The following is a 27963-nucleotide window of genomic DNA, read 5'->3' on the forward strand; positions in this document are numbered from 1 at the left end:
TCCAAAAATCTGACAAAGTGCCCAATACATGCCCTTAGCCCTTAGAGTAAAAAAATTTAGGGAGAAAGGTTCCATGGTACTGGGGCCTACTACAATTAATCCTCCTATCTTGACAAAAAACTCTTTCAGTGGGCCACTCCTTAGGTGATCCCTTTGTACATTGTAGACCTGTGCTAGTGTCTCAAAGTTGATAGGCTCTAAATAATTGGACACTTCACTGAGCTTGAAAACCTTCCTGAACTCATCATCATTAATCTCAATTAAGGCTTATCCCTTTGTATTTCTGATACATTTGGCTACAGTGTCATAATTTTGTGCAATCACAGTCAACAAATCTATATCCATGAAGACCCCTGGGACTATAAGAATTCCCACATCTAATTCCCATATACTATTTAATGGGGCAGGGGAATGTCTTTGACCAAAACCTACCCTGAAAAGTCCCAGGCCTAACATCCCTATCTGTGGATCCCTCAACCAATTGCCTTTGTCATATAGACCGTCTCCAATTCTTAAATGAGGGTTTTTGAGCAACAATTCTTTAGCTTTGGCCCCGACATTAGTAGACAGAGTTAGTTGTTCCAGGAAGTCATCACATATATTCATATCTTGGTAATTTACCTTCCCTATGAAATCCCTTCTTAGCGTCATCCCGTTAATGCAATTATCAATTGAGAATTACACAAAAATTTAACAAGGCAATTCACATAGTAACATTGATTTTCAGACTACAACTAGCAAGAAAAACATAAAAACCTATTACACACCTAAAGAAACTTGCTTTGCACCGGCTCCTCTACAAAAAACTTGTTGAAATGATGCTAACATTCAATTGATGTGGACCCTAATATGACAGCTTGGCATTGAATTGAAAAGTTAATCCTGCATGCTTCGGCCATCACCTCAGAATTGAATTTGCAAATCAAATTAAAAAATGAGCTCCAACGGATCACAAGCCTTCTAAGTTTTTCTCTGTTTCGTTGTTTCACCATTTCACAAAGTTTAAAAAACCTGTAATGCCCGCCAAAATACCCTAAAGAAACTAAACAATAATATACAAATGGAGATATATATATATTTTTTAATTAACATCTAATAACAATTAATGCAACACATAACATCTCCATCTATTTACATTCGTTCATCAATTAACCAATATGAACATATATCATTACTCATTTCATGAATTAATGCAAGCGGAAATATCACAACATCATTAATCTTTCCCTAGGGTACTTTAACATCATTACTTAAATTCATTTCCACAATAGCATACTATACACATGAAAGATACATTTCACCTTCATTATTGCATCATAATATAATTATCTACTCATGAGATATGCAACCTACAACATTACTTACTTCCCATGATATGCATAATTTTCTTTCCACCAATGCATCTATATGAATCATACATGTTTACTAAATTCATTTAATATCCTATAACATATTCATTTATTACTCCATGAACATTCCTCTTTCAAGATTGTTTAACATTCTAACTAGCCTCTAATCATCCCATGAGATAATACAACTGATCCATAATGCAATTCCATTCTATTCCAACTATAATCCATTCATTTCCATGACTCATAAGATCACCTCTCTACAATAGTACAATACAACTAGGCCTTAGTTCCAATTTCCAACTACAATTCATCTACAAATATAAGTACATTAAATACATCATGAGCATAGCTCTTTCTACTACACTATTCTATCTATGATATACAAAAAGTGTTACATTACATACATTTTATCTTATCGCTTACATAAATCTGCTATAAGGTACATCTGTAGTACATCATGAAGAAGAATCCACGTCCATGCAAGTAGAATCCAAAAGAACATCCCAATGGCTAAAAAGCACCAACCTCCCGATCATGTGGAACCAAAACCTCCCGATCATGTGGAACCAAAGGAACCACCCCCCGTGCTAGGAGATGACACAAGGTCCCAACACACACTCTAAATCTAAGCTGGAACCTAAAACCAAGGAGACTAACCACACAAAGACTCTCAAGCAAGAACTTACACAATATAACAAGAATGAACTCCCAGAGGCATAGCTCATCACGACATAAGTGCATCCAATAAGAATAACCATAAATCAATAAGGGGAAACACATGTAGGAGTGGAGTGTCATCACATGCCATCCTCATAACACAATAATATAATAACACAAGGCGCTAGCCTGATGGACATGTGGAGCCATCTCAACCTATGAGAGACTAAGGGAGATTAGCTTACCGTCTTCACGGCCTTCTCATGCTTATCCTAAAACATCCTCCCTAGGACTAAGTCATGAGGCACAATCAATTTATCATCTTATTAATTAATCTAACTACCCAACCCATTAATTATTAAGTTATCACTTATTTACAAATCATGGAAAACTCCAATGTGCCCTGGTGGTCTAGACTTCATGCATCCTTACAAGGAACCTCATGCAAGTCTATCTCTCATGACCCCAGTCATCACAAGGAAGCCCACTCCCCCCTAACATGGTCTCAACATGAAAACACAAGAGGCTCTAGAATCATAATTGGATTTGCGAATATACATAAATCTGAAATCACAAATAATCCATATGCAAACAATAATATCATCTCATAATCATAAAACATGAGAAAGTTAACATCATGAGAACCAAAAATCAATTAGCCTCTTGGCCAAATAAACATATCAAGGCCATAAGAAATGCCATCAAATATGAAATGAATCATCACATAATCTCAGCAAGGCCTATCCACTTGCTGGCACATAATCACAAGAATCTCAATCTCTCTCTTGGTGCATCAACAAGAGAGGAAGCACAAACAACTCAAATGGAGTAAAATGCATACAAAACAAAAATAAATAAATAATATGAAGACATCACCAATCATAAATAATTTTAAACAACATCATAAATGCCCTCAAAAAGTCTCTGGTATAACTCCAAATCCAACTGACCTCAAATAGACTTCAAACTAGATAAAACTTTAAAAATACACATAATGGCACATATGACTGATATTTTAGTGCATAAAAAAAAAGGTAAATTTTGGCAGAAAACTACTTAAGTGCAAAATCAAAACTGCTCGAAATATAAACAACCAAATATGACATATTTATACTCATTGGAATCGGCACGAAATAAACTATAAGAATATGTGAACAAAATAAAATAATAAAATTCACCCAAGGAACTCCAATTGAAAACATAATGCAGACTTTTTGGAGGAAAAACATCTCCAGCACTGTCAAAAACTGAGGAAATTCTACAACCTTGAATCTAAAATATAGAAAGAATAATATATGACTCAAATACATTTAAAAAGACATTCCACATAACCAATAACATCCATACACAAGGGGATGTGTAAAAAAAATAAAAAGGGGAAAAAGTCATGTGAGTCTCCTCTACAGCAAAGCTAGATTGGGAGCTCACAAAGACTCTCCTCTTTCCTAGAATTACAATCTCCATAAGAACTCATCTACCAGGTTAAAATATCCTTAATATACAATAGAGATCTCATTAAAATAATTCACACAACACATATACAAAATCTGCAATATATTCCTCATGTTGAACTTTCACAGGTAATGCACAGGAAGCATTATTTCCAAAACTATAAACCAAGAAAAGAATCTAAAATCCCATGGAATATAAACCAAATTATTATTATTATTATTATTTTTAATCAAATCAAACACAGAGTATACAAGTTTCAAAATTTGAAAGCAAAATAAGAAACCAATGGAGAAGCCTCCAACCTGCAACCTGTATGATGGTTTGTAGTTGAAGAAGAGCTCCCACAAGCCAAACCAAAATACAATCAAGCTCCAGCCAAAAACGAAGAGTGCAGCAATCCAAAACCAAGGAAAAAAAACTTGCTAGAGAAATTTCCAGAGAATAGCAAAAATCCCCCTGAAAAACTTCACGGAAATGAAAATTAAAAGCAACAATAATCCAAAAACCCTAGCCTCAATTTCGGCCAATCAAAATATTCCATTTTGAAGTATATTTTGCCAACCCACCATATAATATAATTTATTCACCCATTTTGAATTTAACCAATGAGAGTGAAGGGTAGGTAAAGTAAATAAAATATACTTATTCAACTAAGTGGGATTGTTTTTATTTCTTTATTTAATTTATTGTGCTCATACCCCCCACTTAGAAATAAAAAGTCAAACTATTAAATAAATATAAGATGAAAATAAATTTAATCCAAAAAGGGAATTAAAATCAATTAAACCAAAAGCTAATAAAATAAATTAAAGAACCAAATAGATAAAAGATGTCAAATAAATGTTAAATCATAAAAAGTTAAATAAATAATTAAATAGTCAAATACCATTAAAGATTAGTCACAAATATTAAATAAATTTTAAACAACAATAAAGCTTATCAAATATTAAAATAATCATAAAATCAATTAATGTTAATTATCAAATAAATATAAACATCAAATAATTAAATATTGAAAACTTATAAATTATATACATTAAAATAAACATTTCCAAATAGAAAACTACACATAATTACTCTAACATCATCAAGTAAATCAACTGGCATAAACTGGACTCACAATACCAAAGGACCAAGTTTACTAACTGACATGGCGAATTATGCCAAGACGCTGACTAAACATGGTGAACAACTTAGACCTAGAGTATGTGAGGGGAATCTCATGCCATCTCCGAACCACATAAGCCATTGGAACTAAAGACACGCTCAGACCTGTGAAGCCAGGTGGAGTCGATGTCTGGTACCTGCAAAATCCTGCAACCACGAAACGACAACACAACATATACATATACATATATAGAACAAGCAAGTGATAGAGAATCACAACGATACATCCTGCTCGCAATGAGTGATGTGGAATTGTCTCTATCACGAAGACAGACAAACAATAGTCAAACACATCTCATAAACATCTCATCATATGTAATCACAAAGTAGGGTTAGCATAATCATAATCATCATCAAAAACCATGATAAATCTAAACTATCAATAATCCATCACATAGTGAGCATATAAAGTCCATCAAGTACATGTATCATCAAATCACATGATGAATCATGATAATACCAACATCCATATAGATCATCAAAATAGCATATGTCTAATAGTATCTAACATCAATCATAAGTCACTGAAGTACATGAGTAATCATCATCCAAATCATCAAAATATAGTCTAGATAAGTCTATCAAGCAAAATATAAAAGTCAACTCTAGTAAAAATAAGTCGAATCAAGGGTGGACACTACAAAACCCACACCTTTCCTTCACAAAGCAACGATGATCATCAGATCTTTGGAAACTTACACTGCCTTTACTCCTTCCGGTCCCTCTGTATTAGTGACGGGCCCTACCTTCATTTTGCTACTTCACAGACCTTAAACCTTGTGCACTTTTACCACATGAAACAACACCGGCCATTAGATCATCATCTACTTGCTCAATCTTTACTTCCTACAGCAACCGCCAGTCCTCTTAACTAACCGCACATAACCATGATGGCTAACGGTTTTCGCCATTTTGTGGAGGCTAAATTGCAGGCATCTTTGGGCTGCGAAACAACCACAACCGTAGGATCCACCTTGAGAAGAATACCATTTAACCTGCTCAGACCTTTAAAGTGGGCCCTCAGCTTGGAGACCACTTGATTTGTTTCATCACTAGCTAATAAATGTCACGTAGCAGTTGGCTATTCACTCAGATAATTCCATTGGGTTCCATTCTAAGGCCACCACGTGTTTTACTTTACCATTTTTAACATAACCGCTAGTTAAATCAAGGCAGGCCCTCAACTACCCTTTGGAGCCATGTGCATCTGACAAGTCACTAATTCTTTCCATGGAACAACCCATCTATCTTGCAAAGTCATCCTCATGTGACTGCCACATCATTTTTCTATTTCATGAACATTAATCTCCATTTGATTTGAGGCTACGAATCCATGCGAGCCGTCTAATTAACTTCTACTTAATCGGTCTTTAAAAAACTACGAACTACTTGTCCTTTGGGCCCACTAACCTTTTCGCTACTTCGTGGACCTTAAATCTCAGGCAACCCTTGTTCATGAAGCAACAACCACCATTACATCTTAGAAACCCGCTCGTCAGTTACCCTTGCTATGATCACCTTGCCTGGGCCCTCCACCTTTTTGCTACTTTGTGAAAGGTAAAACACATGCATCTTTTGGCTGCGAATCAATGCCCATCGTTGATCTTCTCTGAACTAATCATCCTTTAACCAAAGGAACCGCTCACCTCTGGGACCCGCCAACTCTTTCTCTATTTCGCAAAAGGTAAATCACATGCATCTTGGGCTAGCAAAGCAACGCGAGTCGTTGGATCCAATACAAGATGTAGTCTTTTAATTTGACGAACAATCCTCTAGTTGGGCCCGCTTACCCTTTTTTCCATTTCATGAACACTAACCTACAAGCATCTTTACTCGGTGAAACAATGACAACCATAGGATCAATATTGACTTGCACAATTATTAAGGAGCCCCAAAAAGATTAAAACTGAACATAGGTAAAAACGTAAAGATTGAAAATATTTAAAAGACCGCCTAGGGAAAATCTAATGGAGGGGACACTTTTCATGATAGACTGACCCTTCCATAAGTGGAAAGAGTAATGTAGGAATAGAACGTGAGGGTTTAACAAAACATAGGCAAGGGTTAAAATTCAAAAACCTTAAACCCTCTTTTGACCCAAGAAATACAGGGGCAACAAGGCCATGCCAAACACACTTTTGCAAATTTTTAGCTGACTATGGGATAAGAGTACCCAGTTTTCTAAACAGTGATAACATGCCATAAACCTTGTTGTTGAGATTCCAATTCATTAATAATAGGATCATTATTTTTTGACTGAGGTAGACTTGGTTGTACTATGAGGTTATCAAGATCCACGTCAATCATACAATTCAACATATTAGGGTCTATATTCTCAATTACCCTAGGAGCACGTGGTTCTCTATACAACTTAACTTGGCTTCCATTTACTAGGATTGTTGCATATGAAAGATCTAAAGGCATGTTTCCTCCAACTATTGTAGCCCATTGTCTGGATAATAGCATGCCATAATGGGGTTTTGTATCAGTTACTATGATATCCATTTTATAGGTTGCTTCAGGAAATGTTGCTATCTTTACCTCCACATCCTTCATTGTACCTATCACAGGTACATCTCTATTGTCCATAGCATAACATTTACCATGCATAGTACTTACTAATAGTCCCAATTCTTTCATGACACCATCTGGCACCACATTTGCAGTAGCACCAGAGTCTATCATATAATTCTTGATTAGCCTATTATTGACTAATAAGGTCACATAAAACGGATCCACCTGGGAAGGTTCCTAAGTAATTGTTGTTCCAACATATAATTCTGGAGCTTAAAGCTCATGATCCTTTTCATCCTTGATGGTATTTGTAGGAAAAGCTACACTATTATCTAATATATTAGAAAATAAAGAGAGAGCAACCTTCTCTATGTTCCTTTATTTTCAACAGTTCTACCAATGGGACTATAAATTTCATTTGGGTCAGAGCCTGAGTCATATCAAAGGTGAAACTGATAATTGACTTAGTATTAGTTTTAGCCTTTTCTGTTTTTGTTTGGCTTGCCCTTTTAGCTGTAGCAGTCCCTTGCAAATTGCTAGTAGTGTTGTTATCTGCACTCCTTGTCACATCTTTGGATTGATCACCTTTTTCATGACAATCTTGAGGCAAAGTACCATTTCTTGTGGTCTATTTTTGAGATATTTCTTTCATGAACATGGAGCCTAGTTCACCCTAATCTCTATCCCTTTTACTACTTCTCAGATTGTAATTGTGATTGGCTTTGGCTATGGCAGCCTTAGTAAGATTTTTTATCTCTTCATCACTAGGTCTTCTGAGATGAACTTCTTCATCTTCAATGGTTACCACATTTAAAGTAGGATGCCAATCAATTTTTAGCTTCCCTTGGTAACATTCATTATAACTCAGTGCATCATACCCACTGGATTCACTTTGTGAAGACTCATTATCACTTTCAACAATGATGCCAAACATGTTAATATGAGGTTCACTCTCCTTCTCATGGATTCATCGAGAGCTTGAGCCACAACACATTTATGGGGAGAATGTGGCCCATCACATGCCATGAACCAAGGAGTATTTTTCATATTGTGTACATTTCATCCTTTTAAAGGATTTGGGGTGTCCTGGTTCTGTGTGTTTTTCAACTTATCATGCTGAGGTTTTCCATCCTTCCAAGTGGTGTTGTATGGCATATCATGTAATCTGGGAGGCCTATCCTACCAATTATAGTGAGGTTTGTCATTCTTACATACCTTAGTAGTAAGATCTTTCACAACAGTCATTAATTTTTCTATTTTGTCTTCTTCCTTGACAACTTTATTAGGCTATTGTTTTGATTCTTGCCACAGCCTACCATCAATCCTCCTTCCCACTTTTCCAGATGCTTTCCTATTACTTTCTACATTTATGGCAATTCTAAAAGAATCTCTCAAACTATGTGTGTTTTTCTCCCTCAAAATGTAGGCCATTTTAGAATCAAAAGCATTATAGTAAGTGTTCAAACACATATTATCATCTAATCTCATCACTTGGTAGAGCCTATGCATTGCTTTTTGAAACCTAGCATTGAATTCTATGACAATTTCATTATCAGACTTCTTGATATTGTTGAACTCATTGAGCATAAAGCTCACATTCATTTTATCACCATATTTCTCTTGAAAGCAATTCTTAAACTCCTCCCAAGAAAAAATTCTATTCACAGGAAGACCTCTGTACCAATCCCTTGCATCATCCAGCAAGGACTGTACAAATAATTTCATGGTGACATCTTCATCTACAATCTCATAATCATTTACCAGGTCACCAAAAGATTTTAAGTGCTCTTATGCACTTATAGCATTATTTTCAGCAAATTTGTGGAGCCTATCCCTCAATTCAGTAGGAACATGATTAGGGTACCCTGGGATTCCCTCAAAGAAAAGCTGTTTGTATAACTCCAAATTAATGGGTCTTCTCTTGAACTAGTTACGAGTAGGATTACTACCCATGTTCATTCTAATATTAAGACCATGAGTTAGAGGGACTTGGTTACTTTGGTTAGTAATAGGGACTTGACTAACTAGACTAATACTCACAGGTAGGGTTAACTAAATTTTGATTGGAGGGTGTGAGGCATGCTGAGGTGAAAGCTTATTTGGGTCAGTAGAAGGAAAGATTATGGGAGGATCCTTTAGATAATTAATTTTTCTTTTAACCTCTTGGTTGGCTTCTTCTCACTCATCTCTCTCCAATTCCCTATACAGATCTTCCTTTTCTTTCCTCATCCTTTCTATCTCTATCTCATGTGCAGACAACCGATGAGAGATCTTTTCTATAGTCTTAGATCCAGACCCAGTTTCCATGCACTTTTGTTTTCCTTTGTCAATATTAGTTCTAATAGGTTGTGGATCACTAAGAACCTCCCTACTAGGTTGCACAACAAACTTGTGTGTAGGGTTAGTCTTGACAATCATATTTTCTTTGATAACTAGACCCTCTTCCTCACTCTTGGTTTTCTCTTGAGTGAACAATTCAAGATAAGCAATCTGCCTTAAAAGCCTATCTCTCTCAATCAATTTTGCCTTAAATTCCTTCTCCTTATTTGTTTCTTTTTGTATCCTTAGAGAAATCAATTGATGAACTCTTCTATTGAGAGCCTCAATTTCTTGGGATACTTCATCTTCATTAGGGAAAACCTCTTCAGAATCTGACATATCCATTTGATCAATAACAATCAGTCTAATATTCCCATCTAGAGCTCTTAGTACATAATCCATCTTAACATTAGAACTATTTCTATCCTTCCCAGACAAGCTAACATGAGAAATCTTCTGATTTAAGACTTGGACATCTTCATTATTACCAAATAAACCAGAATGAAAACCCAGAATGTCTTGCTCAGATTCATGGGAAGAAAAATTTGAATTTACATATATGGGTCTTTCAGATGACTTACTCGTGTGATTGCTTTTCTGTATATAGGTAGCATTAGATGGGTCATGTCCAACTGCTATTTTTTGGCCTTTTTGGGCCTGCTCAGGCAATCCCCCTTGCAACATCTCTTAAGGATTTCTCCTCATGTCTGATCTGGTGTTCTTTCCTCTCTGCATTATACTCGCTTTCCTCAAGATGAATTATGCTTATTCAAGAGCACTGGTTATTTTTGTAAGAGTCGCCACCCAAAACTATGGGAAAATGAGGAATTAAGCTTGGCAAATCACTCACAAAAAATAATAGAACAAGAAAGTCTTTAGAGAGAAAATAACGAAGATCAAAAGGAAGATGACCAGTTAGAAGGACCAAATATGCACAATATCGAAATGATTTTCAGCTAATATAAGCACTAATTTGTAGCATAGATTCACACTATAACTCTCCCCAGTAGTGTTGCCACTTTTGTTGTTCTCAAATTTTGATTTTCCTATCCCCTCTGTAATAAAATTCAAAGCCTCTATTGCATGTGGAGAGAATGACAAGAAAATCAAAACCCAGAATAACATATAACAAGGATTATGCAAAACCTTCTACACTTGAAGCTTGTCATAAGCTTAGGTCGGTATACCTCTCGCGAATACTTTCACAACTTTAATATAAGATCCACAATAAACCAAAGTTACAAATGTGTGAATAAAGAGAAAACATGTATTCATTTTCAGTCTTGACCCCAAAAAGATAAAAGAACACCATAAATGATATCAGTTCCTATTTCGGGCTACAAAATCACGCAAGCTAAACAATAATTCCAAATCTAAGCATTCACATACATTTCATTGCTTTAGCTTTATCAACCTAATATATGCTTGACATATATATAAGTATTTTCTTTATTCTAAACCCAATCATCAAATTCAAGCAGAAAATAGATGATTTACTAACAGAAAGGTCTCACGTATATTTAATTCCCCTCCTTGAGAGAAAAACCTAAAACATGTTTGTGAGATTGCCTTGCAAACCCTATTCAATCAAATAACCCTAGATTATTTAAAAGAAACTAGTAAATTAATAAATGCACAAAAGAAGACAACAAAGATTTAGGCTCAAAATGCTTTAATCTGTATATTAATATTTTTTTTGAAAATCTTACATAACTCAAGGTGATTTCTAAAAGAACCAGAAAACCTTAGATATATTTTAGCAGAGTTTCTTTACAAATTCTTGTGATCACCTCTTTTCAAGTCCTGGTATCCATTTATAATGATATGGATGCAAACAAGCTTTAGAATTTCCTAGGAATAGTTTGTTACAACCGTGCTTCCCTCTTAAAAGAGGTTGCAAGTCATTTTCAATCCTAACTTCCTAAGGGTCGTTGCAATACTGCAACATCAATCAATCACTCTTGATCCTCCACTTCTTGCATCACATATTTGTCTTTCCATCCTTGAAATGTGTCATCATCAGGCCATGGAAAATTAATAATTTTCTTCTTCAATTTATTTAATTTTTCCAGGTGCTTCTTAACTGCTTGACTTCGGCCTCCAGAAAACCATAGTGTGACTTCATCTTTTCAATTTCTTCAATTGTTTGAATAAATAAAGATGTGTCATCTAAATTGATGACTTCATTTATCCATTGAGACAATTTATGTCCTAGCTCATCTAGCCATACCTTTTCATTTTTCATCTGACTTGAACTAACAAAACCTCCAGGAAACAGTTCAAACTTCTGGTTAGCATATTCTTTTCTGTACAGGTTGACCTTTATTTCTAAACCAGCTCTTCCTTCTACAAACCTAGACATACTTTTAGCCAACTCACATGTGGATTTAATGTTGGCATCAGCCTCTGCCTCTTCATAAGATGAACACATAAGTTCCAAATCTGCTTCCCTTGCCATCCACTTATCAAAAATTGGCTGTAGAGTAGCCTTGTCTTCCTTTAGATTAGTCAACATGCTCAAAATTCTTGTCATATATATGTACACAATAGAAGCTCCTACTATGTCAGCAAACTTCAAAATTGTGCCCTTAATCTTTTTTTCATATTTATTAGCAAATATAGCTTGAGCTTGCTTCAATTTCTCCATTTCATCTTGAATAGATTTAGTGGATTGGAAACCACAGTTTATAGGGGACAAGGGAAACTCAATGATTGGGTTGGCAAAGGTAGATTTGGCTGGAGAAGAGGCGATCATCAAGGTAGAGGATTCACCTTGATGATGTTGCCCTGTTGTTTGATTCTTCAATCTGGCAATCATACTGTCCCTTTGGGGTATTTCATCTTTGACTTCATTGTAGGCTTTTATAATTACCTCCAACTTAACCTGGAGATGTGCCTTTTCTTTTGCCTCTTTCTCAGTCACAGCCATGTTGAATTTTGTTGATTCCAATATTGTGCCAGCAGCCTCCACTACCCCTGTGTCTTTTACCCTCTTCACAATCATGCCTCTGAGATAACTTGATTTTGAGGTGTCTCTCTTCCTTTTATTCTCTTCCCTTTTTAGTGACCACTTAACTAAAGTAGCATGATCATTGCTATGACATATTACTTCAAGAGGCTTTGTCTCCTTCATCATGGCCTTGAGCACTAATGCATCCGCTATATCCCATTTAGGAAGAATCAATACTCTTGCTTCTGCAATCATCTTCCTTCCTTGTTCTGGGGTAATGCTCCCAAATTATGTCAAAATTTCTTGTTTAATGTCTACTTCAACTATAGATGCATCTTTGTGAGGATTCTCATTTGTTCTTTTCTCACATCTTACCTTGAATTGGTCTATATTTCTCCTCCAAACAAACTGCAAGAAGGACCCTGTTTTGATGAAGCTATCATCTACCAAAAATTCTTCACTAGCCTAATTCTTCACTAGCCTACTTAATGATAGGGTCTAGTTCTTTTCCTATGAAGTCTTCTACAGTTAGATTTGGGCACTTGCCAGCTCCGCAGGCATTCCTTCTTCCAACTCCTCATAAGTGAGGGCAATTTCCCCATGGCTTCCTAATTGCAGCAGTTGTTCTGCTACTATATGTTCATCCCCTACATGGATTGGGGATTGAGATGGAGAATACAAAGGCTCATTTGTTTGTACCTCTTTTCTTGCCCTTTGCCTTTTAGGAGAGTCTTGAATCTCAACTATATCTTCTAATTCCCTTTTATCTTTTGAAGTAGAAGGCTCTTCCCTTATTGGCATCAGTACAATGTACTTTGACCTTTTTTGCACTATGTATTTCCCTAGGGAGATCACATTAGATAAGGAAGGGTTAGCTAAAGCCAATTTGGCTTTCATCATAGCCTCCTTTTCCTTCAAGGTTTTTCATTAGATCCTCAAAGTAATCTATCAAAAATTTAATCTTTTCTTGGAAAGGATGAAAACTGACAATGGGATCATAACCACTGTCAAAATAATAAATGAAATCCAAAATTTTCTTGAAAGCTAACCATTTTTCTTTCCTAATTTCTTGCTTAGCAAGATTGAACTCCTTCCTTATTAAATTCTTATGGAAATAGAACTAGTGTGTCTTACCTCTGCATACGGCTCTCTTCTTAAACATACCATTAAAGAAGTCTTCGGGGTTAGCAAATCTTGCCACTATAGTAGACAACCTAAATGGCCTAAAGAAATCATCAAAATGTGTCCAACCACCCTTGGTAATTACAAATTGATGTGCTATGGTGATAGTTGGGAAAATTGTTCCTTTCCCCCTATTTGTCAATTCTGCTTCTTGCAAACCCCCAATTTGCCTCAGGACCTATGCATTTCCTATCTTCAATGGGACTTAATAGGGGAGAAAATATGGCATTCCTCTAAAATTGAACACTTTGAACATAGTGGAGACAGGGTTTAGATATATGTCACCCCAATTGTGCATAATTTTTATATCTCCAGCGAATTCTTTAGGCCTAAGGAATTCAAGGAGAGCTTTAGGAATTCTAGGGTTTTGTGGGCACAAAAGGATTCTAAGCCTAGATGCAAAGCATCTATCAAACTTTAAGTAGCTTGTATCTTCTCTGTCCCAAGAAAAAATTATGCTCCACAACTGAACTGGCATCTCCTCACCATCCTTTTCCTTGATCAGGTCTATTTCATTAGCAAAATATTCGACACCCTTAAATAAAAACATGTGCATGAGGAGAGAGTACCATCCAAAAGGTCTGTCCACCTTAGCATTTTTTATCCCTATCAACCCCTCATGAATGACATCAGTGAGATAAGGTGCAAAATCAAAAGTCACAGCCAGAGATGGGTTCAAAATTTGTGCTATCATGAGCATGTAGTGGGTTGGCATAGTGGTTTCTACATCCTCCCCAAAAATCTGACACAAGGACCAATACATCCCTTTAGCCCTCAAAGTGAATAAGTTTAATGAAAACGGTTCCATGGTGCTAGGGCCTACAACTATTAATCCTCCTATTTTGGTGAAGAATTCCTTCAAGGGGCCATTTCTAAGGTGGTCTCTCTGCGCATTATAGACCTGTGCAAGTGTTTCAAAATTGATGGGCTCTAAATAATTTGACACCTCACTAAGTCTGAACACTTTCCTGAATTCATCATCATTTACCTCAATTAAAGACTTGCCATTTATATTCTTTATTGTCTAGGTATTGGGGTCATAGTTCTTTGCAATTTGGGTTAATAGGTCCACATCCATGAAAACCCCAAGGACTATGAGCTTCCCAACATCTAGTTCCCATATATTGTTCATAGGAGCAGGGGAATTTCTCCAGCCAAAACCCACTTTGAAAAGTCGCAAACCTGATATTCCTATCTAGGGATCCCTCAACCAATTGCCTTTATCATATAGGCCATCGCCAATTCTCAGGCAGGAAGCTTTAGGCACCAATTCTTTCATTTTACCTGGGATATTAGTGAACCTATTTAATTGCTCTAAAAATTCATCACAAATGGCTCTCTCCTGGTAATTAACTTTCCCCATGAAATCTCTTCTTGGTGCCATCTCAAAATTATAATTATTTCATCTAAATTTTAGATAGAGTTCTTCAAGAAATCAAACACTCGGTGGTACCAATTCAACTGTAACTATCAAGAAATTTGGAGAAAATTAGTTGTCACTTGAAAAAATTCATTTTGTGCACTCGTTCCTCTGCAAGACTCTTCGAATTGATGCCAAAGTCTCAACTGATGTGAAGTATTATGATAACTGAGCATTGATTAGAAACAATTAAACCACATGCTTCAACAATCAATTTGTAATTGAATTCAAAACATGGCTCCAACGGACCACAAAGAATTTTATAAGTGTCTTGCCTTTTCACTACTTCGTGAAAGATAAAAACCTCACATCTTTTCATTGCAAAACAGTGCCATCCGTCAGATCCTGAAAGATGTGCACGTTCTTTAGCTTACCTGAGTCATCCTTCTTAGAAATGGGCCCTGCCTTCCTTTCACTGCTTCATGAAGGATAAAAATATTGCATCTTTTCCATGTGAAACAATGCTAACTGTTGGATCATCCACTATCCACTCGACCGCTATCCTTCACAATGACCGCTTATCTATTCAACTAACCATGACTGCCACCGCTAGTGGTTCTTCGCTGCTTCACGAAAGGTAACCATCTCGCATCTTCACCATGTGAAATAATGTGAGGCATCTGATCAGCTTGAAGTTGATCGATCTTTAGTCTCTTTAGTCTTCGAAGTGGGTCCTCTTACAAAACTCACTCGTCTAGAAACCCCCTTTTAGTATCTTCCACATGGCTATCACTGATTTGTCCAAGCGATCTAATAGTCGCCACCTTTGAACTGCCACGTGTTTCACTGTACCATGCATTTTATCAACACCACCACCTTTTCGAATAGACCAATCCTAAAATCTAGTTGGAGCCACATGTCCCATTGAATAATAAACTTTTAAAATAGTTGTGCCTCCAACTGTATTGCCACCTAACCCACCATGTCAGAGCCAACTCCTTTTCGTTGCTTTGCGAAGAGTAAATTTCATGTTATTTTTGGTTGCAAAACAATGCGCACCGTTGGATCTTCTTAGAGATGCAATTTATTTAACTTGCAAGCCACCCTTTTGTGGGGCCCACTACCTTTTTTCTTCTTCATGAAGAGTAAATAGCACGTATCTTTACCATGCGAAATAGCACCAACCGCTAGATCTTGAAAGATGTGCACTTTCTTTAACCAAGGGATCCACTTACCTTTGGGGCCCACCATCCTTTCGCTGCTTCGCGAAGGATAAATTTCACTTGTCTTTTATTTTGAAACAATGCAGACCATTGTATCAACTGGAAGATATTCAACCTTTAGCCTTCCCCATGATGGCTTTGCTCGGGCCCACCATCTTTTCGCTGCTTCGCGAAAGGTAAACTTCACACATCTTCTCATCGTGAAATAGCACCTATTGTTGGATCCATCAGAACTTGCATGAACATTACAAAACCTGACACATTAATAGAACAAAATAAGACTTAAGAAAAAGGCACCAATTCAAAAATATTATGACCCGCCAAGGCAAAGGCTTTAAAAGAGACCCCTCTCTAACAATAACCAACCCTTCCACTTAAGTGGAAAAAGTAACAAGAAAATAGAATGAAGGGATTTCAAGATGGAAAAGGTGAATTGCAAAAACCCTAAAGCCTTAGACAAATAACCCTCAGAGGCAGAAAGAAGCCATGAAAGCCCAAAATTCAAAGGATTGAAAAAAGAAATCACCAAAAAAATTTAAATAGTGATAACAGACACCATCAAACATAGGGGCTTTTGAGGATGCTGATTCATTTCTTTCCATTGTGACCGCTTAACAATATCTACCCAAGCTCGAGAGTGCTTTGACAAAATAGGGTACCTAGGCTCTTATACCAATTGTTGGACACAATGGATCATTGAGAGGGGGTGAATCAATGATTTAAATATTTTTTTACTTAATCAGAGCTATATCGATTCAATATGAAATACATAAGATGTAGACTGGTTACCAAAGCAATGCACACAATGTGTGTAGTAGAAATAATTAGAGGATTAATACATCACATAGATGAAGATGCAACACATAACACCAAATGTATGAGGAAAACCCAATGTGGGAAAAACCTCGGTGAGAATAATTGCTGGAGATCTTCTACTCCAATCCAACCTCACAATAAAAGGATCTGATTACAAATTTTAGGGCACCAACCCAAGGAACACCAACCCCTAATTTATGATCACCAACTCAAAGGAGCACCAACCCCTACGCAATTTATAGGCTACAACCTAAAGGAGATAGAACCCCTGCACTAAGTACCTACTTAGTGTAAACAATATGAAAAACTCAGATATACAAATGAGATCCTTGCTGCAAATGAAGTTTTGCAACATTTCAAAGCTTTCAATATCAATTTCTATCTTATCGGTTTGTATCAACTTAGCACACACTGCACCTTAGCCTTCCTATTGGTTCTAACTCTCCTTAATCTTCTCTCCCTCTATTCTTCTGAATTCAAATCGCACTTGGTCACTCTCTATCAGGTACTGCTTCTTTCAGTTTGTCATCCCTCCATTCTAAGCTCACTTTGCCAATTTTTTCCTTACATCGGTTTACCCTACTTCTCCTTACTGGTACAATCTTCACTCACAAACACTTCAAGTATTTTTCTCTTCATCTCTCAGACAAAAATTTCACTCTCTTATTTTTCCCTTTAGCAGTAGTAACTCTATCTATCTTAGGTTGCCATCTTTTTAAACTGAAGCTTTCCCGCCAAAAACTAATTCAAACAGAGGGCAGCTAAGGTTTCCTTCTTTCGATCAAATCTGCATCCAATCTATTCTGATTTGCCTTGGATCGCACACCTGCATTGGAGGAATAAGCCATCATGTGTTTTCCATCAATCCAAAATATGTTTACCAAAAATAAAAAACCTGACCTTGATTTACGGCCTTGAAATCTGTCGACTCATTTATGACCCAACTATTTCCTTCTCGAGGTGCTCTTGCAATCTGATTTCCTTTCTTTGATCCAGGCACCAACAACTCCCTGATCTTTCTTTTTCGTTCATTCTTCCTTGAGCCACATCAATTTATTATCGACCCATGATTTGCGGCTATTTCATTTAATGTCGACTAATTGCTCCAACAACCTTGTCAATGGAAACTTCACCAACCTCTACATGCTTGCCACCTCAGCTACATGTGGCGTCACATTGACATACACTCATCTTACTGACACAAGATCAGTTTAAAATTGATCATTCATCAAAATCTTACTGGCACAAGCCCTTACTGGTGAGACCTTCTCTTGCTGCTAACCAGTAGTGTATACTACACCGATAACACAACTTCAGCTCCGGTGGTTTGTGATCTCTTTGCCACTCTGCCTCTATATCACAAACATTATCACAAGAAAACAACCAACCTATATACCAATTAAAACTTGTCATGCCAACACAAAACTTCATATAACCTCTTACCAATGATGTCACTGACAGTCTTAATACCTACTTGTCTTCCACCATATCGGTTGATAAGCCTTAATGTTAATCTTCCTTATTCCTAATTAATCTTTTTCATACCAGGTTGATATAACTCTACCGGTAGCCTACAATACTAGTTGACATCTATGACAACTAAATGCCAACAATCAGAAAACACATGAGATTTGGGAGAAGCTTGATGAAGAACAGAAATCGACACTGAGAGAAGGGAGAATCGATGTATTTTAAAATTTTAACTGTGTGTAAATACTAAAACTGCAAACTAGTTAAAGTCACACACAAACTAAACCACGATGCCAGATTTATGAGGAAAACCCAATGTGGGAAAAACATCAGTGAGAATAGTTACTAGAGTCTACTGCTCCAATCTAGGCTCATATCAAATAATAGTTTACAATCTTTAGGGTACCAACCTAAGGAGCACCAACCCAAGGAGCACCAACCCCTGAACTTTAGGGCACCAATAGAAGGAGCTCCTACCCCTAATTTTATGAACACCTACTCAAAGGAGCACCTACCCCTACTTTGATTAGCCACTCAAAGATTTACAATGATTGATCAAGTTTACAAAGCAATGACAAGACCTTGTTACAAATGAGTTTTGTAACACTTACAAATTTCTTATATCTTAAGAATGAATTTCTCTTCCTATTGGAGTTCCTTCTCTATTTCTTCTTTTTCCTTTGTCTCTTTTTCTTCCTCTATCTTTATTTCTTCTTCTCTTTTCTCTTTTCTTACTCTCCCTATTTTGGTGGATATCTCTATTTTCTCTCTACAACAACACTCTCTCTACTCTTGGTGGCAACACACCTTTCTTCAGCACACTCTGATCTGAGATGACTTGGTGAGATTTTTCAATTTCCACTTCTATCTCTATTTCAAAAGCTACACCTACCAATGTAAAATGTTCTGACATCTATTACTTGATTCAATTCCACTTTGTACACATCAAAGATTTCTAATATTGCAATCTTGAATATTTTATTCAAGTCAGTTGTCTTGGAGGTATGCACCTCTGGATATTTTTATTATATCTCCAAAATTTGATCTCATATTTGTCGGTTGTAGTAAATGCATCCAATCTTTCTTGTGATCATTCTTTGTACATAGAGTACTGAGTCTAGTCATATTTCTTTGCCCAAAATGATCTAGAATCCTTCCTCGGGCCACACAACTTGCTACAACTTGGTCACCATTAATGCGTTCACTATCCTCTATCGACATGCCCTAAAAATATCGACAACTACCATACTTGAATCCATTATCACCAACTTTTAGATATCTCATTCATTCTTTGTCCACTAGGGAGCCTCATATATTCTTATTCTTTTTCCAGATCACATGGTCAAGGTCGGTTGGCCTCCACGTAAATACCTTGTGTCAATCAGCATGCACAGGTGTCATCAAAAGTCTTCATAATTGACATCCAAGTCACTTGGTCAACCATAGTCAACTACCACATGGACTATCATCCTTATCGGGCTGCCAACGTGTCGATTGAAACATGTCTAATGGTCATGATGCCCTTAACCTTTGTTGCTATGACATGGGGAGATGCACACAATTTTTCCTTTTAACTTGCCCCACATCATCATTCATATGCCCATTTTTCTCATGTGGGCTGGTGAGATGCATCATCTTTCTGCCTTAACTAACCCTGCGAGTTCCTCTTTACATCCATCTGCAAGATGTGGGATAGCGGGATCCTTCTTTCGCTTCATTGTCTTATCTCACGTGACCATTGCTCATATTACTTATCACTACGGGATAGTAGGATACATATCTTGTTCCACCTTGTGCTGCCTTGCATGACCATCTCTCCTCACTTTTGATGATGTGAGATAGTAGGAAGCTCGATTCCTGCCTTTGTCCTTTTCACCCCGCATGGTCACCATTCACACATCCATCATGCCATGGGATGGCAGGAAGCAACTCTTTCTTCTTCTTGTTCTACCCAACAAGGCCTCGAGTCTCAACACAAACAAGCCATAGGATAGCGAGGGGTTGTTATGCCCTACTTGAAATTATCCCACATGAACACCATGCACACAATTGTATGGTGTGGGATAGCGGGGGACACATATACCCTTGACTTTTCTTGTCCTGCATGATCACAAAAATCTTTCTCATCATGTCATAAAATAGTGGGGGATCTTCGACCTCAATTAAACTCTTATCTCACACAATTAGTGCATCTTCCATCTCAACGCTATGGGGTTGTTGTAGATGATCTTTCCTTCATTCAAGTGTGATCCTGCATGGTCTCTTCCCTGCATCTGAACACATTGCGGGATTCACGAATACATGTAAACAAAAACAACTACTATCATGGCTCTCAACCCCAAATGGGGACTCGTTCACTGTGGCCAACATGTGAAGACGATGAATTTAGTCAAGACCCTGCAACATAACATGATGTATTATGTGTAATTGCACAACATAACCTACATGTTATACGCAACTTCTACCTACTTCTCGACAACCGCTTGATATCCTTTAACATAAATGAAAATAATTCCAATACTTGAGACCCTATATGAAGGAGATAAACATGTGAAAGTTGCTAAATTGTAGAGCTTTAAAGGAAATTATGAGTTACTGAGAATGGGAGAAGATGATAATATTTCATCCTTTATGGCTAAAGTGAATGAACATTAGATGCACTGGTGGAGTCCTTGAAGAAGATGAGATTATGGATAAAGTATTGAGATTATTGCCTCCTACCTATAAACATAAGGTTTTTTCTATTGATGAGATCTGAACTATAACAACTGTGACAAGAGATATGCTGGTTGGTAAGCTTGCTTCTTTTGAACTGAGTGAACTTGGTGAATCACATGGATAAGATGAGACTACATTTAAAGCTATTGTATCTAGGAAGCAAAAGTATGATTTGGGAGAAAGTTCAACTAGGGTTTCGAGATATCAAAGAGATATGAGAGCGATGGAAGAACAAGAAAGAGAATTGGATGAGCTTGAAGCACTTATTGCCAGAAGATTCCCTAATGGAGCCGATAAGTATGAAGCTAAGTTACCTTTGAAATATTTTTCTTGCAATAAGATTGGTCATTTTTTTTCTAGGTGTCTTGAAAGAGAAGAAAGGGTGTCAAAGTATGATAAGCCCTACAAGCCTAATCGCAAGTATATATAAGAGAAGAAGTGTTATTATGCTGCTGACTAAGGTGTGACAAATGAGGAGCCCAAGAAAGGGAATTCTAAATATGAATTTGTGTTCATTTCTATCAAGGAAGATGAGCCAGTACCTATTGATTCTATAAGCCGCATTGTTGAAGACAAATCCTTGGCTACTAAAATTGATGAGAAAGATGAATGGGTGATTGACAATGATTGTTCAGATCACATGACAGGTGATAAGGGTAAATTTGTGAGTATGGAGAAGTATGATGGCGTGTTGGCCATTTGGTGGAATTGATTATGTGTTGCATTGATGTTTTGTCATTGATGCCAACATTAGTTGTTTGGATGCTTTACTGACACCCTTTTGGTCTTGATAGGTTAAGTGGTTTCTGGTTAAATTGGATTTAGCATTATCCGGTAGGCTCTGGTATAGTCTAGTGATGGAATTAGCTTGTTCATGATACTTATACTCATATTTTGCTAGTTGGTTTTGGTCTGGAGATCAGATACTATCCTGCTTTCTTAGAAGATTGGTTTCTGGTTCCGCCGTGGGTTTCACCGACAGAGATTTTGATGGAGATCTTTGATGAATTGCATAAGTGGTGTTGGTATAGGTTTTGATGGGGTTTCAAGATGTTGTTGGTGAGCACGTTCGAGACTTCATGGTTGGAGATTATTATTGAAGCGTACGGACCTATACATGGTCCCGATTGATCTAGGTTATGGACCAACTTTAATGTAACATGTGGATAGGACCTATTAATGTATTTTTGAGATTTCTTATTTGTTGATATTATTTATTTGGTCTAAGGCCGACATGGTTTGTAATTATGTAATTAGTTTATTGTCTGGTGGCCGACCTGATTGTTTATGGTCGAGGGTTTGTATATATAGATGTAAGATCTTCTTGTAGATCATCATGGTTAATGTTAGAGGTCATGGTCAAGGAATGTAATATGCAAATAATGTAATATCATTCAGGAAGAGGAGTTGGAGATCAAATTGGGTATTGAGATTAACCAGAACTGTACTCAAGCATAGGAGATGCTATCTTTTGAAGTTCAACATTACTCCGGATTGTAGTTTGGATTTCTATGTAGTTAGTGAGGCTCCTTTTCTGATGAGCAGTGCACTCTAGGCTGGTGGCCTTCTTGCAAATGTAGGACCCTCAATTGTAATTCACATACTTACTGCAGAAGTATTATCTAACTGTGGGAAGGCTTCCCACCATGGTTTTTCCCTTTACTGGGTTTTCCACATACAAATATTGGTTTTATGTGGATGGCTTTTATTCTGTGATTATTTCTTATTCTTAATTGGTTTATCTGCTATTCCAGTATTAATGTTTTGGGCTCCGGTATTAAAGTTTAAATTGCTAATGGTTCCTGTAATCCATGACAAGTGATTCACCCCCACCCCCCCTCTCAGTTGTCTTCCACTTATTTGAACTATCTAGCATGGTGGTGTGGTAAGATTTGGAGACAACAAATCTTGTGTTCAATCCATGGTAGATATTATATTTCTCTTGATGGTAAGCATAATATTGATGATGTTTTGTATGTTGAAGGTTTGAAGCATAATCTTTTGAGTGTAAGATAGATGGTGGATAAGGGATATGATTTACAATTAAAGAATGGGAAATTCAAGATATTGAATAGCTTCGGTATAGAAATTGCATCAGGAACTAAAACTAAAGGTAATATCTTTCATCTGAATGCTGGTGAGAAAATTTGTTTAATTGCTCAAATTGATGAGAGTTGGTTGTTGCATAGGAGAATGTGTCATGTTAAATTTGATTGCACAATTAAGATAAGTTCTACTCAAGATTTTAGAGATTTTCCTAAGATAGTGAAGCCTACTAATTTGGTATGTAAAGAATGTCAAATGGGAAAGAAAAAAACAATTTTATTGAAGAGAAAATTGTATACATCTAATGGGTTATTAGATCTCATGCATATTGATTTATGTGGACCTTGTAGAGTGAGAATCTTACAAGGTGATAGATACTTTATATTGTTGATTGATGACTATTCCAAAATGGTTTGGGTCACTTTTCTAAGGGAGAAATATGAAGCACTGGAGAAATTCAAAATATTCAAAACTAAAGTGGAGACAAAGACACGATTGAAGCTAAAGTATTTAAGATCATATAGAGGAGGATAATTCACTTCTGGTGAGTTTAATTCATTTTGTGAAGAGCATGGAAACATGAGACAGTTGTCTGCTTCATGAACCCCTCAACAGAATGGAGTTGTTGAAAGGAAGAACATAATTGTTTTGGATGCTACTTGGACTATGATGATCAAAGGAAATGTTTTTCATATCAATTGGAGAGAAGTTGTTAGCATTGTTGTGTACACATTCAACCAGGTGCATAGAAAAGGTGATTTCGATAAGACCGCTTATGAATTGTAGTTTGGTCATGTTCTTATAGTTAGATATTTCAAAATCTTTGGAAGAAAATGTTATATCAAAAGAGATGAGGATATAGGAAAATTTGATGCAAGATGTGATGAAGGAATATTTTTTGGATATTCTACTAAGAGAAAAGCTTACCAATGTTACAACAAAAGGCTGAAGAAAATAGTGGAAAGTGATAATGTGAAGGTAGATGAGAATCATGGGAAGCAAATCAGAGCAAGCAAATATGAATAGTGATGATCTAGATGTTAATTCTAAGCAAGTGCAGACTCCAAGCATAAAACAAAGTGATATGGTAGAGATAGTAAATGTAGATGTTTCTAGCGGTGAAGAAGTTCAAGAGATCGAGAATCAGAATAATCAGAAGACACCCAGGTATGTAAGATTAAATCATTCAGAGAATCAAATTATTGGTGATAAAAATAAAGGTGTAATGACTAGGAGAAGAATTGCTACTGAAGAGACATGTCAGATTTCAAAAATTAAGCCTAAAGATGTTGGCAAAGCCTATAAAGATAAGAACCTGGTAAAATCTATGGAAGAAGAGTTACATTAGATTGAGAAGAACAATACATGGGAACTTGTTATGAGACCAAAAGACAAGAATGCAATTGGTACTAAATGGGTATTCGAGAATAAGATGAATGAAATACGAGAAGTTGTCAGAAATAAAGAAAGACTTGTATGTAAAGGATATTCATAAATAGAAGGTATTGATTTTGAGGATACTTTTTCTTTGGTAGCTAGAATTGAAGATGTTAGACTATTTCTTTCATATGTTGTTCATAAGAAATTCAAGGTATATTAGATGGATGTGAAGTCAACCTTTTTGAATGGTTAATTGGAAGAGGAAGTCTACATTGAGCAACCGAGTGGATTTTCACTGAAAAATTAAGGAGACATGGTATGTAGATTGAAGAAAGCATTGTATGGTCTTAAACAAGCCCCTAGAGCTTAGTACACCAAATTCGATAGGTATTTGATGAAGCTGGGATTTTGTAAAGGTACTACTAATAGTAACTTATACTTCAATATTGATAATGATAATATTTTTATAGTTGAAGTTTTTGTTGACATTATTTTTGGAGGAGATGATGATTTGAGTAAGAGGTTTTCCGATGATATGCAAAAACAATTTAAGATGTCTATGATAGGTAAAATGAAGTTCTTTCTAGGACTACAAATTACACAGACTGCTAAAGGCATTTTCATATTACAATCTAAGTATGTAAAAGAATTAATGAAGAAGTTTGGGCTAGATGATTCCAAACTTGTTGGAATGCCTATGGTAACTGGATGCAAGATGTCAAATTATGATGAATCTCCGAAGGCTAATCAGACCTTGTATAGATCTATGATTGGTAAACTTCTTTATTTGACTTAGACTAGGCCTGACATTATGAATGTTGTATGTCTTGTTGCAATATTCCAGGCTGATCCTAAGGAAAGTCATGTTACTGCTATAAAGAGGATATTCAAATATTTGAAGGGAATAGTGGATTACAGTTTGTGGTATCTGAAGAATGATGATTTCATTTTGAATGCTTATACATATGTTGATTGGGCTAGTGATGTGGATGACAATAAGAGCACTACCGGTAGACCATTCTTTCTAGGAAAGAAGCTGATTGCATAGGAAAGTAAGAAACAAGATACTACTTCTTTATCTACTGCATAACTTGAATACATTATTGTTGCTAGCAACTATACTTAGGTAATTTGGATGAAGAAGATGTTGAAGGATATTAGAGTTATTTATAATGAGCCTAATATTATATATTATGACAATTCTAGTGCGATTAATATTTCTAAGAATTCGGTGTTGCATTCTAAGACAAAACATATATCTATCAAGTTTCATTTCTTCAAAGAGAAGGTGGTAGAGAAAGAAGTTAGATTGGAGTATATATCTACGAAGGAACAGATTGCTGATATCTTCACAAAGCCTTTGCCTATAGATACATTTGTTTATCTAAGAGAGAAGTTAGGGGTGATTTCCCCTCTTGTTGTGAACTAGATGCATTGAGTTGCATTGATTTGGTGGACTTCATAGTCTTATTCTAATATCTAGATTGATGAGTGTGTGCTGCTACTTAGGAGGAGTAGTTAGTGTGTGATTTAGTTGTTCAAATTTGTTGATTTGGAGAGAGAATAATTATTTTTATGTGTCTTTGGCATTATTTTAAAAGGGAGAGAGATGCATGTGAAAAACTCTCTTATCTATCTTCAGTAATGAGTTGTGTGTGCATGATATCAGGGGGAGATCACTGGAGTTGATTTCTTTCTTTTCATTGATTATTTTTCACATTCATATGTTTCCATCAATGCCATTGGGGGAGATTGTTGTATCTTAGAGTTGTTGTCATTGATGTCAACATATTCTTGTGTTGTTGTGATCTTGTGTTGCAAAGATTTGAGTTGGTTTGGTTGCAGATATGCTGATGTGGTTTAATGGGTTTTGAGATGCTTATCTTTAGTTTATTTAGTATGAGTTTCAGTGTTTTGAAAGATGATTGGGTCGAGTGATGTGATCCGGTGTGATTGTTGGTTTTTTTGTTGGTTCTATATTGCAAAGTTGTGATTTCTAGTTTTTGTTGCTCTAAAATTGATTCCATGTGTTATGAGGATTTTGGAGAGTGTTTGGGATGCTCATGTGTGTCCTCAGTTTGGATGGTTCATGATTTGGAACTTCACAAGCATATCTTTTAGTTTGTTAGTAAGTGTTCTTGAGCTTCGATGGTGAAATAATGATGATTCTAGTTATCTTGGTTGTTGTGGTGATTGCAGAAGAATTCATGTTGCTTATTGATGTTCTTTGATAGTGTTCTATGCATTCAATGGTCCGTATTGATTGTGGTGTATGGTATTAAAGATTTTATGTAATGCCCTGCCAGGAACCCTAAAGGAAAACAACACAACTAGGCAACTAAAGGGTGAAATAATTTTTTTTTAAAGACTAAGTGCATTAGCTACAGCCATTGCATGTTTAATAACACAACAAAAGTCTAACATATGATTTCCTAAGGGTTACCAACAAAGATTAATTCATAGATTATATTAACACCATAGTTAATCCAATTGTCCATTTAACTAGATAAAGCATGAAATAATGTCATATAAGTTTGAATAACACATCATGGTAATGTATCCACTGAAAGTAAACAATAATAAAATATGAGTCTAATAAGTTCAAATGAGGAAGGGTACTACATTTTATTGGTCCGATGGTATTCTTCATGTTATACGAGTTTCTGGCCACCCATATGGATATTGCATATTGTAGATGATCTTGGTGAGTTATTTGGTAGTGTTGCATGTTCGAGGATTTGATTTGGGTCCATTCTATGTCCTTGTTGATATTGTATTGATCTAGTTATTGATTTATGTATTATGTGATGTAGATTTGTAATTAGGTCCTATGTGTTGAGCCGACCTTAGAGTTAGGGTTTATGATCTGTATAAATAATTGATGTAATCATGTAAGATCTTTGTCTACAATTGTATTTATGATCTATGAGATTATTGTATGTGTGAACAAGTGAATTGATCATTTGGTAGTGTGGAAGAGTAGAGAAGTGTTGCTATGCAGAAAATGTTCTTAACCAAAAATGTGATCAGGCATTTGGAAATGCTAAATTCTTTCAGTTCATGTAATCTAGATTGTTGTTCGATGTTTGTAAGGTAGTGAGCCTTCCCAAGGCTGTATCCTTTTGTTGTTTTGAGTAGTGAACTCTAGGTAGTGTGCCTGAATACATGTGCATTCACCATTGAATACATGTGCATTCACCATTGTAATATTTTCACATACTACTGCAGAGTATCATGTTATTGTGAGTAGGATCCCACCGTGGTTTTTCCCTTAACTAGGTTTTCCACATCAAAAATTTGTGTGTTATGCGTGCTATTGATGTGGTGATTATCTTTACTATAGTTGTTCATGATCAA

Source organism: Cryptomeria japonica, chromosome 2, assembly GCF_030272615.1.
Source record: "Cryptomeria japonica chromosome 2, Sugi_1.0, whole genome shotgun sequence".
Lineage (NCBI taxonomy): Eukaryota > Viridiplantae > Streptophyta > Pinopsida > Cupressales > Cupressaceae > Cryptomeria > Cryptomeria japonica.